Source organism: Taeniopygia guttata, chromosome 5 (assembly GCF_048771995.1).
Source record: "Taeniopygia guttata chromosome 5, bTaeGut7.mat, whole genome shotgun sequence".
In the NCBI taxonomy this organism is placed as follows: Eukaryota; Metazoa; Chordata; class Aves; order Passeriformes; family Estrildidae; genus Taeniopygia; species Taeniopygia guttata.
The window spans coordinates 60,718,841-60,736,252 of record NC_133030.1 but is presented as its reverse complement, the minus strand read 5'-3'; positions in this window follow the sequence as shown (position 1 = coordinate 60,736,252).

Genomic DNA, 17,412 nt, shown 5'->3' with positions numbered 1-17,412 from the left:
CCATTCTGGGATTCTCTGAAAAAGAAACGGTGGGAAAATTTTTTACAAGAGAAAACTGTCTATCATGGCTTGATTTAAAAACTGCCACGCCTGTGTCAGGGGCATCTTGAATATCGTTCTGAGCAGTGTCACAGCTGAACTGAAATGGGTCCTTTTTTATGGTTGTTATGTCATGACTAACACTGACACTCTGGATTTTCCTGGGAGGTAAGGAGGGGGTTTCTTATATTGGTTGCAGGTAAGCAAGAATTGAGAACCGCTTGCAGCCCTTGCAATGCTGACAACTCTTGAAAGCACACAGAGGAGTCCTGTGTGTACTAGGGAAAAATGTACTTTTAAAATCCTCTCCAAATACTTTCCATGTACTTTGAGCTTTATTCCCTCTAGCATTTTGTCCAGGCTCCTAAAAGCCTGGGAATTTGCCAGCAGTTGTGGCTGTGTGTGGTGTGCAGGTGACTGAGGGCTGTGACCAACCTGCCAGAGACTGCTGCTCATCTGCCAGGAGCTCCAAGGCTTTTCTCCTTCCAGTTTCTTTAATGATTCCTTACAGCTCCCAATACCTGAGGAGGAGCTTTTTTACAAGGGCACGGAGTGACAGGACAAGGGGGAACGGCTTCAAACTGACAGAGGGTGGATTTAGGTTGGAGATGAGGAAAACATTCTTGACTGAGGGTGGGGAGGCCCTGGCACAGGGTGCCCAGAGAAGCTGTGGCTGCCCCTGGATCCCTGGAAGTGTCCAAGGCCAGGCTGGATGGGACTTGGAGCACCCTGGGATAGTGGAAGGTGTCCCTGCCCATGGCAGGGGATGGAAAGAGATGGTCCCTTCCAACTCAAAGCCTTCCATAATTCTGTTATTCCACTGAATGTTTCTCCAGCCCTTGCAGGTGGGTGGAGTATGTAACCTGCAGGTGGGAGACACAGATTTAAATTCCAGCTCTGCATCCACCACAGGTTCCATCCTGGATTTAAGAAATTATCACAATCAAAACTGAGCCCTGAGAGCATCATCAAAAAATGTCCTAAACAGCTTCTTAACTTCTCTGAGACGTGTGTTTTACTATTTTGTGCACCAGCTATTGCCTTGATTTGGTGCATTTTCTTTAAAAAAAAAAAAGAAAGCAAAAGCAGGAAAGGAAAATTACTTTCTGCTGAAGTGAATGCTTCTCTCCAGGTGTCAAAGACTGAGAGAAGGTGACAAAGAGGAGGTAGTGGCCAAAGATTGAATACAGGACCTTAATAACAACTGGTTTTCCACTTTCTATCTGTAACAAGATGCCACCTGCTGCTCTCTTTTTATTTTTTTGTTTGTAAAATAATGGTTAATAAGAAAGATAAAAAAGTAGGTGACTGAGCAGCTTTGCTAAAGCAAGAAAGATTTATGCAAAGCTGAAGTTATTACTTATATATAATAATAATATTATAGACTTGTAAAATAACCTGAGTTGGAAGGGACCCATAAAGATTATTGTAGCTGAGCTCCTGGAAAAAAATAGAATAGAATAGAAATTATAATATCTTTATTGTATTAAATCTGTTATAATTACAATTATATTTTAATTCTATTATATTATATATTAATTATATTTATTATATTATATTTATTATATTAGCTAAGGAACCCCTTCCAGACAGTACCCTGAAAATCCCTGCCCTGCCCACATGAACACACTCCTTTCCAGAGTAATTTAGAGCACACAGTTAATTGAATCCTCTGGTGTTGCCACGGCTCCCTCCTGAGGGATGGAAAAGGCTCTTAGTCTACATCAAAATTAGTCTTTAATATCAGCAAGAACAAACAAAGGAGCCCTCGGAGTTGGATGCATTTGATGAAAGGGGTTGATGTGTCACTCCTGATTTGGGCTAAGTGTGCTCCAACCCCATTGACTCGGAGGAGGAGGCTTGGCTGGAGGAAATAATTATATCAAGAAGAAAAGCAGCTGCTCTTCAGACAAATTAAGGATGTCCTTCTCCCTCCTCTCCCCTCTCCATGCTGATCTGGGAGTCCTGCAGCTCTCCAGGAATGAAAAGCGGTGTCAGGGTCAGCCCTAATGAAGGGCTTGCACCATCCGTGCCTCCTGCTGCTGCTCAGTGATGGAATTCAACCCAAAATGGGAATTTTTTTTTTTTCTTTTCCACCCTTTTTTTTTTTTTTTTGCTCAGGTGTCTTGATCCAAAAGCTTTTTGGTGTCCTTAGGTCCGAAGTCTCTCCTGTGGCTGGCACAGGGCTGTGTTTTTTGCAGCAATAAACTGAGCTGGTTAGGGATGAGTGAGCTGGGCTGCCTGAAAATGTAAACAGCCTCAGAAAGTAAATAAATTGGGAAGTGGTCCAAGCCACAAATGGCAGTCAGAGCCTTTTCCTGCAAATAGCAGAGATTTTTATTTCACTATGAAGGTGACATTCAAAGAATTGTTCTCTTGGGATTGGAAAAGAAGTTCTTCATTACAGGAAACAGGTCTGGGTATGATTAAAAAGCTAAAGTGTTCTCCTTGGGGTTTTTTGTTTTGTTTTATTGAAGGGAAATTGAAAATCTGGCGATCTCCAGCCTGTCAATGAAGCAGAGATTACTCTAGTGGCTCCATTTATAAACTGACAAATGGAATATGGAGCAGACAATTACAGAGGTGCTGCCTTGCATTGGGCTCTAGAATCTCAGTATTCTCAGTCCTTCATATTGTGTCAAAACAGGCCAAAACAAATACATTTATTGAAATGTCAAACTTCAATATTCTGGCTCTGCCTGTGTGGATAGAAAATAACTTTTCTATCTCTCCAACAGGAATTTTGTAGTTCTCTTTGAGATTGTTTTGCAGTTCACTGTGTGTTCTTGGAAAGTCCTTTGGAAGAAGTGCTCTCAGAAAACTCTGAGCCTCAAAATCCAAGGAACATTTTGAACCTACAGAAAGAGCCCTTTTTTTCCTCACAGATCCTGAGAGTGACTTCTCCTGTTCTTTCCTCACCAGCTGAAGAGCTTAATCCAAGCATGGAAATAAAAATCAAATCCTGGAAAAACATTTTAAAATATCTTCTTAATGATCTTTTGCCGGCTTCATCCCTCTTCCCCTCCTTGAGCTCTGCAAACTTTTAGTTTCAAGCTGTTCTAACACTCAAAGGATGGATTACTGTGGGTAAGTTTTCCTTGGTAAATAGTTTCCAGAGAGATTTAGATTTCTTTAAGCTGCAAATCTGTGCTCCTTGAAATGCAAAGATAATTTTCTGGGGTTTCTTTTGGTTGAATCCAGCCCCAAAACTCCTTTCTGTCAGTGTGCATTGGATGCATTGCCAGCTCTGGGCAAACTGGCTCAGGACAGGCTGGGCAGGAGCTGCAGCCCTCAGAGGGAGGAAAAAGGGGAAACTGAGGCTGGAGAGGCTGGGTGTGCTGGAATCCTTTGGATTCATGAATTCTGGAAATCAGAACTGCTGCTCCTTCAGAGGCAAGTGCTGTCATCATGCCTTGGAGTACATGGATTGTCCAAACCTTGTACAGATGGGAGGGATGTGCTGGAGGGGTGTCCTTAGGAAATCTGCTCATCCTCCACCCCTTTTCTTCTCTGTGCAGACCAGAATGGCCTGAGCAAGCATTATCCTGCTTAAAACACCAGATCACATGGCAGGGGAAAGGCACAGAAAAGGGCACGGGGAGGATTTGGTTTGGGAGTTACCATTTGTCAGCACTTGGTTGTTACAGGAGCCTGATCTCATGGATTTGAGCCAAAGCAGTTTTTGCTGGGGACTTTCTGCAGCCACTGGGGTTAATCCTTAAAGCTGGTCCTGGCACAGGATGGAGCCTCTGACTCCTGTGACTCAGATGAGGCTCGAGGCTTAGACTGCCTCGCTTCACCAAAGAGAAACTGAATTTTTCCTTCAAATTAGGACTTGAGGGGCAAATGGTGAACCACAGTAGGTTACAGCTAACAGAACAGCAACAAAGCAAACCACCTCCTGAAAAAGCAGCTACACCAGAAGCTGTCTCAGCTGGGGCAGCTCTCTGAAACTTTTAATTGGCACTTTTAAATCCCTGCTGCCCATCACAGCCATCCTGCCTTGGGACACAGCTCCCCTTCTCCAGCACTGCGAGCAGGATGACCCCCTGGCCATGGAATTACAGCCACAGTCATATCCCCACGTGTCCTGGACATTTCCCACATTTCTGCTTGTTCAGCAGCAAGAATTTCACCCCTTTGCCTGCAGAGAGTGAAGGCATTGATGGGGTTGGCATCAGTTTGGCTGGGAACACGTGGATGCAGGGATGGGGGCTTTGACTCATCCTGGTCTCATCTCCCAGGTCACAAGGGACAGGACAAGAGGAAACAACCCCAAGTTGTGCCAGGGGAAGTTTTGATTGGATACAGGTGAAAAGTTCTTCACCAAAAAGATTGTCAAGCCCAGGGAAATGATGGAGTCCCCATCCCTGGAGGGATTTCAAAGCCACTTGGGGACATGGGTTTGTGGTGGCTTTGGCAGTGCTGGGGGAATTGGGTGATTTAGGCTTTTCCAACCTAAATGATTCCATAATTCTCCACATTGTTGCTCTGAGTACGTGGTATTCACTAAAAAATCTCAAGACTCGACACAAAATATTAGTCTTTTCAAGAGAAACCTTGCATCCAGAGCAAGGTGGAGCCACAAATAGTGGAGCCACTTTTTGCTCCATGTGACCACCTTTGGAAGCCCAAATTTACAGCAAGACTTTTCTCCTTCTGAAAGGTTCTGTAAAGCTTCCAGCTGCTTTTCCAGACCTCTGGATTCTGCTGGGAGCCTGCTCCACCACTGCCTGGGTGATCCCACTCGTCTGTCTTGGGTGAATCAGCAGCAGCAGCAGCAGCAGCAGCAGCTCGGGTTTGCTGATAAGAGCTTTACATAGAAATGAGGCAAGAGAAGGTTGAGATGCACAGGTCTGATCTCTGCACTTGGTTTTTAATAGGAAATATGGGGGGGAAGCAGGGAGGCAAGGCTGTGCTGATGGATGAAGCAGGGCAGAGGGCACAGAACTCCTATATTTTTTATAGTTATTTATATTTATTATATAATACATTGTAATATAACATATTATATATTATATTTAGATAGTATAAATATTTATATAATATAATATAAATATAAATAATTTTAAATTTCCTTTTTTCTTTTTATATATAATATATATAGCTTATATATGTAGCTTATATATATTATATTTTTATTTTTATATTTTTATATTTTTATATATTAATTATATATATATATATATAAGCTTTACACACTTGGGGCAAACTAAGCCTGGTGAAACAGATTCTTCCTTGATGGTAAGTGCCTCAAATAGGGTGGGGTAACCTCATTCAGCTGAGCAGTTCTGGGTGGCCAGGAGGAGATGCCTCAACAGGTTGAGAGGTGGTGAAAAAAATGAACTCCTAGTGCAGAATGGGCTGCCAGAGCCCCAGGAAAAGCTGGGAACAAGAGCAGGGAGAGGAGGACCTTGGCATTTTGCATTTGAGAGCTCAGCCACCATAAGTGACCTGTTCCAGCTCCCAGCTGAATGCTGGCAGTGCTGGCTGCCCTCCCTGGGTGCTCCCCCATGGAGCAGCTTCAACTCAGTTATAAAATAACCCAGAATAGCCCTGCTCTTGTGTCCATCTCCTCCAGGAGCACAATCACCTGCCCTTCAGCCTCTGGCTTTCCAGCCCCCTCTGATTAATTTTCTTCCTCCAGGCTGGAGTGGCAGTGCTCCCAGAGGAGCAGGAAAGCAGAGGGACTTCTCCAGAAGCTGCTCCCAACTTCTGTGTCCACCAAACCCCTGATGCCTTAAGGTTAACTTTCACATTTTCCAGATTCTGGACTGCCTTAGTGTGTGGCTCTGAACTTCATGTTAAGTGTCAGCAAGTTCTCCTCACAGTGTAGTCAGACAAAACAATCCTTTTCCAGCCCCAGAACCAAGGACACTGCTGCAGCTTCAGCCCCAAAAAGTGCAAACAACGAGGAAATGAGGAGAGCAGCCTGGGAGGATGGGACTGCACCACCTGGAGCTGGAATTGGACAATTAACCCCAATACGGAAATGGGACAAAACTTATAAACGTGTGAAAACTCATGACTTGGGGTCTATCTTGGGTTCATCTTAGGTAGAGCCACAGCTGGGCTCTTGCACTGCCCAAGGTGCATCCCTTGAAGGCCTTTTGATAAATCCCTCCTTTATTCCTTTAGCTCTGCCCAGCCTCTGTTCCCCTCTAGGCATCCCCCAGGACATGCATGTGGCCAGGGAAGAATCTCCTCCTCATCCAGGGGTGCTCAGCAGCATTTTGTGATGCCCTCAGAGAGCTGAGCCTCCCCTGGGATGGTGTAAGCAGGCAGATAAATGTCCTCATGTTTAAGAGCAGAGAATTAATCACATCTCCCAAATCCATCTTGGTAAACAAGCTTAAGCTTTACCTGGGAAACCTGAAATGATAAATCCTACTTTCCCATTTGGAAACTCCTTTGTTTTCTTTCAGTTAAGCTTTCTATGTCCTTAGAAAGCTTTTTGGGGTTATTGTCTGTTTCTGGCCTGGCACTGAGAGGGGAACAAAGTGAAAATTCATGCAAAAGCCTTTTCTTCTGAAGGCTGCATCCCTCTGAGCCACCTCTGTCCACTCTGAAGGACACAGGGAGATGGATGGTTGTCGATTTCTTGGGGTTTTGAATGTTAGGGTGATTTTGAGATTGTAAAGAGTCTTTTCTCTCTAGCTCACATAGCTAAAGAAGGAGCTTGGAAAGTGTCTAATTGCTTTTTTAAGGTTGTTTCTTTTTTCTTATCTAAATATTCTTTCTTTGACTTGCTGAGCTCTGGCTAGCAAGGAGGCCGTGGCCATCTGCTCTTGAGCTTTGGGTGGCTCTTACTTTATATACTTAAAACTACATGTCTATGTTTATGTATTTATTACTAATACCCATCACTCATGTTAGACTGTGAATCTCTACTTTGAACTAGTAGAAAAGTGTCACCATTACACCAAGACATGGAGGACAAGATAAAGGAGAAGAAGGCCAGGACATGCTTAAATTCCTTCATTTTGACCTCTTGAATTATATTCTAAAAATTCTATCATTTTACTTTTTCTACCTTGTGTTAGTTTAAATATTACACTACTAAAATTTGTGTGGCTTTTATACAAAATTGATAGCTGTTTTTACAGGCTAAAATTGAAGCTGCAGTTGTTTTTGATTTCATGCCAAGGTCTCTGAGACCCCTGCCAGGGTCTTGAGACAGCCAGGGCAGCCAGAGGGATGTCTTGGATTTCAATAGATGCTGAGGGATCCCTCAGAGCCTTCACCATGGCCACAGCTCTACCTCATCAGCTTCATCCTGAACTGAACCCCAATCCATGCACTTCCCAAAAACACTGTGGGGAGAGATGCTACAAAGGACCAAGGGGTTACAATCCATAAACCTTTGGGGAAAGTTTCACTGCAGCAGGAGGTGTGGCAAGCCAGGAGCCTGCTCAGGGCTGAGAAGGTCACCTCAGGGGATGGGAAGAGACCCCTCGCTTTTCTCTGAGACCAGGCTCTGCTCTCCCCATCTCCCAGCACATTTAACCCCAGATCTTGTCTGGGTTTCATGTTAGCAGGCTTTAATTGTGTGGGGAATGTGCTGCTTCTCCAGGTGTTGGGTTACTGCCTGTCCTCTGAAAGCAGGGACATTTCCTCAAGGTCAGGGGCTTCCTGTGCATTTATTTGGTCACCAAAGTAACACCTTCCTTCTCCTGGCAGCAGGAAGGTGGTGCTGAGAAAAACCATCAGCAGAAAACCCGAGCTGATGTTGTTCACACATTTAGGGGTGGCTGTTTGTCTTGTTTTTCTGTCTGAGGTCTTTTCTTTGTATTTTTTTTTTTAATCATCTTTCTTGGGCTCTTTGAAATGTGCCAAGAGGATGATTAATTGCAGGAAGCATCCAGGCTCGGGGCGTGATTTGCGTGTTAATCAGTGCAATCAGCACCGCTGAATCCTGTTACACCTGGCCATCAAAGCAGGCCACTAGGGAAGGGATGGAAGATGAGAAGATGAGAGCCATGGGCTTGGAGCTGGGGGGGCTGCAGGCAGCCCTGCAGGACAGGGAAGGCTCGATTTTACGCCTGATTCATTGCTGAGGTCCATCAGGGGATTTTGCTTATGGCTGGCAAAATGTGGCACTGAAGGGAGGTGACTTCAGGGAAAACGTTGCCCTAAAATTATTTCATTATTTCTCTCCTGACAGAAGCTGTCTGATGGGAAGTGCTTTGGGACATTGAGCCAAATTTTATGATGTCCTCAGTGATTTTGTGAAACCTTTGTTGCAGAAGAGCCACACGTTCAAAAGCAGCCCTCGGTGACCATTGGTGCCTTGAACCCCAAAGGCAAAGGGTGACAGGATTATTTGGGTTGGAAAGGACATTAAAGATTCCAAATCTCTGCTGTGGGGACACCTTCTCCTATCCCAAGCCCTGTCCAACCTCACCTTGGACGCTTCCAGAGATCCAGGGGCAGCCACAGCTGCTCTGGGCACCTGTGCCAGGCCTTCATCATCTTCAGAGTGAGGAATTTTTCCCAATCTCCCATCCATCCCTGCCCTCTGGCAGTGGGAGCCATTCCCTGTGTCCTGTCCCTCCATCCCCTGTCCCCAGTCCCTCTCCAGCTCTCCTGGAGCCCCTTCAGGCCCTGCCAGGGGCTCTGAGCTCTCCCTGGAGCTTCTCCTCTCCAGGTGAGCACCCCCAGCTCTCCCAGCTGTCAGAGCCCAGCACATCCCTCTGGCTGCCCTGGCTGGCTCAGGACCCTGGCAGGGGTCTCAGACACCTTGGCAAGAAGTCAAAAACACCTGTGGCTTCGATTTTAGCCTGTGGAAAAAGCTGCCAACTCTGTGTGAGGAATTACAAGTCACAAGGGTTTAAGCAGTGTGATATTTGAACTAACACAGGGTGGAAAAGTAGAATTTTGGGATTTTTAGAATGGGGTTCAAGGGGGTACAAGACAGAGGGATTTGGGCGTGTCCTGGCCTTCTTCTTTATTTTGTCCTCCATGTCTTGGTGTGATGGTGGCACTTTTCTATTGGTTTAAGGCAGAGATTCACAATCTAACATGTGTGACGGGAATTGGGGAAGAAATTGTAAACACAGACACGTAGTTTTGAGTATATAAGGTGGGAGCCACTCAAGGCTCAGGGGCAGATGGCCACAGCCTCCTTGCTAGCCAGAGCTCAGCAGGTCAGAGAAAGAATGTTTAGATAAGAAGAAATAAACAACCTTGGAAGTGAAATCAGACACATTCCAGGCTCCTCATTTGGCTGCTCGGGCTAAGGGAAGCAGAGACTCTTTGTGATCACTTGGGGTCCCCCTGACCTTCAGAACCCCAAGAGGAATCGACCAGCCTGGCTCCAGTGACTTCACTCAAAAACCAAATAGGAAGGGTGGCCACAGGCAGGTGTTATTTTCCTGAAGCTGGACACATCTGGGCTTAGAGCAGTGATTTTCTGTGGGGGTTTTCTTCTCACAGGTTCACTCCCTGCTCCAGATCTCAGTGCCCCTCTCCAGTTTCTGGTGTGAGCACAAAGCCAGGTCTCATTGTGCTTAACTGGAACATCAGGTACAGAATCTGAGTACTCAAGAGCTGGGAAGTGAAGAGGTAAGAACTCACTCATTTTAAGTATTTCCACAGTGTAACCACTTACATGACTTTTCTTCCTGAGGGGAAAAAAAAAGCCTTTTCCCTCTGCCGAATTCAAACTCAGATATTTCTCTGTATTTTTGTTGGGGTTTTAAAAATATTGTTAGTGTTTTGTGATTTTTTTTTTCCTTCTTATGTAGATGAAGACTGGACTCCTGTCATTTAAATACCTGGATCAGAAAACTCTTTAGTGTGTTGCATCCAAAGAGGAAAAAAATTAGGGTTAACCTTGTATAATGTGCTGCTTAATAACTGTGTTTCCGTGGTAGGAGAAGATTGCAGGGATGTGACAGCCACAGCTTCTCTGGGCACCCTGTGCCAGGGCCTCACCACCCTCCCAGGGAAGAATTTCTTCCCAATATCCCATCAAAACCTGCCTTATGTCAATTTAAAGCCATTTCCCCTTGTCAAAAGTTCCCCTCTAACTCTTCTGGGGGCCCCTTTAGGTTCTGGAAGGTGCTTTAGCCCAGCTGAGGATTCACTCCTGGATTTTTCCTGTCAGCTGAGAGGGAGGAAAACTTCAAGCTTTAAACACCAAAGATTGGGATCTCAGGCAGGGGCTCTTGCCATGTGATGGAAGAAAGGAAGAGAACAGGGCAGAGCTGGGAAAATAAGTCAGAGCACTGACCATCAGCTGCTGAGGTAGAAGCTGGCACCGACTCCAGCCCCATAAACCCTAATTTTTGTCCCATCTGGCTGGGCAGGACTCCAGCACCTGCAGGACCAGGACTTTAACTCCCCACCACACTCTTTCTCCAGGAGATGGATGATTTTGTTTATGCCTGAAGCCACCCCTGGATATAAATGAGGCTTAGCCAGGCTGGGGGTGGTTTCTTCTCTGGAACAAGTGACAGGACAAGAGAAAATCACCTCAAGGTGCACCAGGGGAGGTTTATTAGGAAGATATTTGGGCAAATTGAATAAAAGTTGAAAGCAAAGGTTGCTGCAGAGAGAAGGCCTTATTATTTTTCTCCCTTTTTTCTTTCTTTAGCATTTTTCTGCCACATTTTTGTGATTACTTTTAGTAATATCTTGCCAGGTCATTGTTACAAATCATCTTTACAAAAATAGCAGCAGTAACTTCTTGTGGCTGAAAAGTGGGATTTCAATAAATGAAAACTGGAGAAAAATCCCAAACCAAACCCCTGCTCTTAACCTCAGTGGCTTTGTGTTTATTTGTTTTTTAAGAGTGGGAGATTATCAGGGCAAAGCAGAATTTCTAAAATACATTTTGCAAAGACCTACAGACACATTTTGCAGAAAATTAAGTGTTTTATTTTATCAATCCCCACCCCAGGGTAGCAGCAATGGCCTCACAGTCCCTGTGCAGTGCAATGTAGCCAAATGAAGCTTCAAAAGCTTTTTCCTAAGGAGAAAACTGGGGAAAAAAAAAAAAACAAAAAACAAAACCACCAACAAATCAGCTCCAGCAACTCTCAAAGGCATCTTTGTGTGGCAAAAAGCTGTATTTTTAGGTCAACTTGGCTAAATTGAAGGAGGTGGTTTGTGTGTTAAGTAGAAGTAATGCCTGGTTTTTAAGCTCAGCCTGAATTTGTAGAAGTCCAAAGCCATGCTGGTTGTTTTGGGTGCTGTTTGGAACTGGGGACAAGTGGCCACCAGTGAGAGACAACTGCTTGGTCCTCAGTATTTAATTAGAAATGTGCACCTGCAAGGGGTGACTGCAAAACTGTTCCTTTTTGTCCCTCTTTTCTCACGGAACAGTGATTATTTAATATTTTAATGGAGGAAAATGGATTGTTTTGGATGATAAATCACAGCTGCATGGACCAGCAGTTAATGCCAGGCTGGGTATCAGCTGTGTGCCAGGGGGAAAAGGAAATTTGGGGCTGGATCAGGAACACAGCAGGGTTTGCTCTGCCCCATCCCCGAGGGAGAGCATCAGCATTGATGGCAGTGAAGAAAAGAATGGGGCAAAACATGGGAGAAGCTCTGGGCAGATGGAGGATCCCCAAATTACAGCTTCCCTGGACTGGCACAGACTCGGGCTCTGTGGTGTTGGGATGACCCCAAAGGTGTTAAAGTCCTTTTTTCCCAGCCTGTGCAGCCAGAGATGGAGTCTGAATGTGTAGGATCAGCTTCTCAAGGTTGTATATTCCTCCTTATCTATAACATTCTTTCTCTGACCTGCCCAAATCTGTCCAGCAGGTCGGCCATGGCATTCTGTGTGCTGCCTAGGGCAGTGTTTACATTTTATATCAAAAGTTACGTACAGTCTGTGTGAAAAATTCATATTTTATGATTAGCTTTTGGCAAATATTACAATGAATATTATATGTGTAATGTTAGAAAGTTACGCTGTGTTAATTCTCTTAAGTAGTGTGTTAAATGTATTTTTAGATTATAATACAATGTTAACTATACAATGTAAAATACTTTTTAACTAACTCAAGAAAAAGATGAGATAATCAAGAAATTCTTCACACAGACATAACAGCAACAGGGCACAAAAAGAGTTGCAGCCTCCTTATTGGAAAAGACAAACATTCTTCCACCTTCTCTCCACCTTTATAGAACCACCAGGATTCAGGGGAAGAAGTTGACAAAAACCAGAAAAATTCTTAATTTGCAAGGAATTTATGCATTATGTATGAGATATATAAATAAGCAACAGGCTTTTGCTTTTAAAGTTATTCCTTTAGTCACAAGTTTTTTGTAACTTAGTGTCTGAGATCATCCGGATGTCCGTAATTATTTGCTTTTTATTGCCTTGTAATTGTCCTAACTCTAAATTTTATTACTCTAATTGTATTACTATTTTCATAACCATTTTATTATTATTAAACTTTTAAAATTTTAAAAACCAAGTGATTGGCGTTTTTGAGAGTCTGTTTATAATATTGTGCCAATACCTATCATCTATGTTAGACACTGTGTCTCTACCTTAAACCAATAGAAAAGTGTCACCATCACACCAAGACATGGAGAAGAAGGTCAGGACACGCCCAAATCCCTCAATTTTGACCCCCTGACTACATTCTAAAAACCCCAAATTTCTACTTTTCCACCCTGTGTTGATTCAAATATCACACTACTCAAACTCTTGTGGCTTGTAATTCCTCATACAAAATTGGCAGCTTTTTCCACGGGCTAAAATCAAAGCCACAGGTGTTTTTGAATTCATGCCAGGGTCCTGAGCCAGCCAGGGCAGCCAGAGGGATGTCCTGGACTCCAAGAACACAGAGATTTCCTGTGGGGACACTTTGTAAAGGATTGTGCCACGGAATCCCAGAATGGTTTGGGTTGGAAGGGACGTTAAACATCATCTTTAATTCCAACCCTCTGCCAGAGGCAGGGACACCTCCCACTAAACCAGGTTGCTCCAAGCCTCATCCAACCTGGCCAGAAAGGGAATTTAGGGGGAGAGAAAGGGAAAAAAAAAAAAAAATTAACTGAAGCAAGATAGAATGGGAAGAAAGTAAGGCTTGGTTTTGCCAGCAGGAAAAAGGATTTCTCACATGTTGCTCTTCTCTGGAATGATGAAATGAGGTGCTCAAAGGATGAGACGAGGAGGGAATTACAGCAAGGACTGATCAAATATTGGGCCTAAGGACTTGCAGCTGTGTCAGTGGGGGTTAGGTTAGATATAAGGAAATTTTCTTCCCCCAGGGAGTGGCTGGGCACTGCCCAGGCTCCCCAGGGAATGGGCACAGCCCCGAGGCTGCCAGAGCTCCAGGAGTGCTTGGACAATATTCCCAGGCACAGGGGGATGGTTGAGGGGTCCAGCAGAGGGCCAGGAGCTGGATTTGATGATGCTCGAGTCTCCCTTCCAGGCCAGGATGTGATAAGATTCTGTGGGATATGTGCTGCTTTCACCAAGTGCCCTGTTCACCCCTGGTTTTATTCTCGTGTCCCTCTCAGCCAGGGCAGGACTGAGCCTTCCCGCAGGAATTCTCTGGGTGAGCCGTTCCCAAACGTGTCAGTAGGTGGCAAAAAGCTACAACCCTTGTGCTAAGCAAGAAATACATATTTTTTCCTACCTCTTCCAAGAGCAGGAGGGATCTGTGGGCAGCCCTGTGGCATCAGTGGAGGTGGATTGTGCTCCCACTGGGACAGAGATCCCTGCACCAGCACTGCTGCCAGGGAGAACCATCAGATCCCAGGAACAGAGCAGGTAAAGAGACTCAAACTGGAGCTGCCTCCTTCCTCTTAATTCATCAGAGGACCCTTGTGCCATGGCTTGACCTTTCTCAGGAATTATTTAAAGGAGGCTGGAAGCTGTGGGGGTGTGGGAAAACAGCAGGTTTGGCACAGCAGTCTGAGGATACCTGGTGAGGCAAACAAAAACCTGCCACGCTTGGTATTTTTTCAAGCTGGTGGTAAGACTTTAATCTTCGTGTACAGCCTGAAACGGAGCTGCTCAAGTCGCTGCTCCTGGGGGTTTTTCTCTGCAGCTTTGTGTAAGCAGATTGCAGCAATCCCAGTGGCCTGTCACACACCTTCCAGGGCAGATAAAGGGTTTAGTAAGTGTGGAAAACACCAATCACTTCTTTTTAGAATTTTTAGAAATTTAATAATAATAAAATGGTTGTAAAAATAGTAATACAATTAGAGTAATAAAAATTTAGAGTTAGGACAATTACAAGACAATACAAACCAAAGAATTACGGATGTCCAGATGTTTTTGGGCAATAAGCTGCCAAAAACATGCCTTGTGAACAAAGGAATAACCCTTAAAAGCAATAGCCTGTTGCATATTCACATCTCTCATACATGATGCATAAATTCCTTTCAAATTAAGATTTTTTCTGGTTTTTGTCAGCTTCTTCCCCTTAATCCTGGTGGTTCCATAAAGACAGAGAGAAGGTGGAAGAATGTTTGTCTTTTCTAATAAGGAGGCTGCAACTCTTTATGTGCCCTGTCACTGTTGTCTCTGTGCAAAGAGTTTCTTGATTATCTCATCTTTTTCTTGAGCTAGTTAAAAAGTACCTTACATAGCATAGTTTCTATTTTAACATTGTGTTATAACCTAAAAATACATTTAACACACTACTGAAGAGAATTAATACAGCACAATTTTCTAACATTACACATATAATATTCATTGTAATATTTGCCAAAAGCCAATCATAAAATATGCATTTTTCACAATAAGGGTGCTGGATGTATCCCAGTGGCTCAGCTGGTGGGGCTTTCCCTGCTTTTATGCCTGTGTGCATGGGGAAGGAGGATGTTATGTGATGCTGGAGACTCACATTCCTGAGGAGGTCAAATGCTCTGAGCACCAGGTGGGACTGAGCCCAGGGAGGTTAGAAAATCCCATTAATCCAGACTAGCCAGTGAGATCCAGTTACAGTGTGGCTTTGTTCAGCTTTATTTACCTAACACCTCTCTTTGCTAAGCGTAATTAATTTTTTTTTTTTGCTCAAGAACACTAGCAGAGGTGTTACAACAACCCCAGCTCCTTTTTTAAATACAGCAGCACAGTTCATTGACATTTCCTCTTATAAATTGTACATTTAATTGCTAATGATTTTGCCAGGCTGGTGCTGACTTCAGGCTGAGCATTACCATTTTGATTTAACATTTCAGCAATACCAGCTCAGCTAATCCTGAGCTGGAAGAACTTGGCTTTCTCTGGCCATGTTTGACAAAAACATCCTATAACCATTTCCCTGGGGAGATCTAATGTTCTTTGGGGCAGGGATCTATCTGCCCTACATCTCCTGGGCTCTACCCTTTGCTGCTATCCATACCCACATCATCAACAGTGTTAAAATCTCCATTCTTTGCCATTTTGGTGAAAAATGACAGTCTGAATTCTCTGAAGGTGCTGAATCTGGGCTGAGCAGGTGCCCCAGCACTGCTCCTGTGTGGAGGCTCCTCTAACCTGCAGGAAGGGTCCAGCCTTGCCTTGAAGCTTTGGGTGGTGTGGCATAGCCACAAAAACACATTTTTAGCCTGGGGATGCACAGGGGAGTGAGGGGCTCTGCTGAACACAGACTCTGGTTTCAGTGGGGTGTGGTGGGGTTGAAGCTGTGTGTGCTCAGAGATGGTGAGTGGCAAGTTGTGTCCTCTCCAGAGCTGCCTGTACTGAGTGGGATTCCAGCATTTGGAGCTGGGAGCTGACAGTCTCCATTGCTGAGTTGCAGAACACACTGTGTGGGAGCTTGGTTGGGTTTTTTTCCCCCATTTTCTGTAGTTTGTAGAAATGTCTGTGTTTCACCTTTAGTAACGAAGGAAATGTTTTTATTTCCAGTGTCTGGAAGGATGTTAGAAAACACAAGCAGAGGATGAGATGCCACCTGCCTCTCTACGGGCTGTGATGAATTAATACAATCAAGAACAGCACAGTCAAACAGTTTTGAGCAGCAAAAGTATTTCACAGACCCACACCATGGTTTGGGTTGGAAGGGACTCTAAAGCTCAGCCACTTTCAACCCTTGCCATGGCGGGGACACCCATCCCAGGTTGCTCCAAGCCCTGTCCAACCTGTCCTGGGACACTTCCAGGGATCCAGGGGCAGCCACAGCTTCTCTGGGCACCCTGTGCCAGGGCCTGCCCACCCTCAGAGTCAGGAATTCTTCCCTAATCCCACCTCACCCTGCCCTCAGCCATTCCCCCTGCGATGGGAGCAGCTTTGCTGATTTTATCCCTTCTGTAAGAGCAGATTTTGCACGCTGTAGTTTGATAAATTAATGCTCAGAGAGTCTCTCTGCACAGGCTCTGATATGGATCGAGTGAACCACAGACACTTCTCCGTGGGCAGCACTCTTCCCCAAGGCTGGCAACACCATTATTGGAAAACTAATCAGCTCCATCTGAGATAAATTGCATTTCCACCAATTATAGCTTAATTGTTGACAGATGGGAACACAGAAGGACGATGTGTCACATCATTAAGAGAACAGGTGTATAGACAAGTGCCAGATTAATTGTTCCAGCCCATTAAATCATTGACCTTTTCAGCACACCCTCAACACTGAGTTCGAAGCTCTCACGGTATTTCCAGCTCACACAGACTGACTGTGTTTATCAGCAAAGTTCTCGGGGCATTTTTAAAACACACACACTCCAGACATGGGCTCATTAGCCATAAGCAGCTCTCTTTCTCATTAGAATGATTCCTCTTCTTCTTCCTTCACTGTGCTGGGGTTTGTTTTTGTGTTTTGCTGCTGAAATCCCACATGGTGTATGGGCTTTCTCCAAAGTGCAGTTTTCCCCATGGAGCATGCAGACATTCTATACATTTAGGGATGTCAAAAGGAGGTGAAATTAGGACAGAGCAGCTCAGTCCTGGGCAGCTTGGCTGGAGGCTCCAGCTTGATTTAGGGCTTTGATTGTGATTTCCAGTTCCTGCTCTGCCTGGGATTTTCAATAAAGATAAATACTGCTGCACGTGAGTTGGCTGTGGTGCCTCATTCCCTTAAATAAGTGTAAAAATGTGTCTCCTGCTCTTTTCCTGGCTGTGGAAATCAGGAATCTGAGGGTGCAGTGCAGACACACCACGACAGCTTTGTGGGAGGGAGCACAGGTTTGGGACAGGGATGCAGGACAACCTTTATCTGCCCAGAGCTGCCCAAGCCCTGCTCGTCCTGGATAACCCAGAACTGATTCTAAATCTTGTTGTTCTGGCTTGAAAAATGAAAGGATCATATTTCCAGCTGAAAGTGGCTGTGATGGTGATGATATTTGCTACACCTGGAGTCCCTGCCCTGCAGCAAGGAGCTGATCTGAAGATGCTTTTCCCCCTGGTGGTTCTAGAAAGACCAAGTGGGAAGGGAGGGAGACAGGCAGGAGGCACAAGGA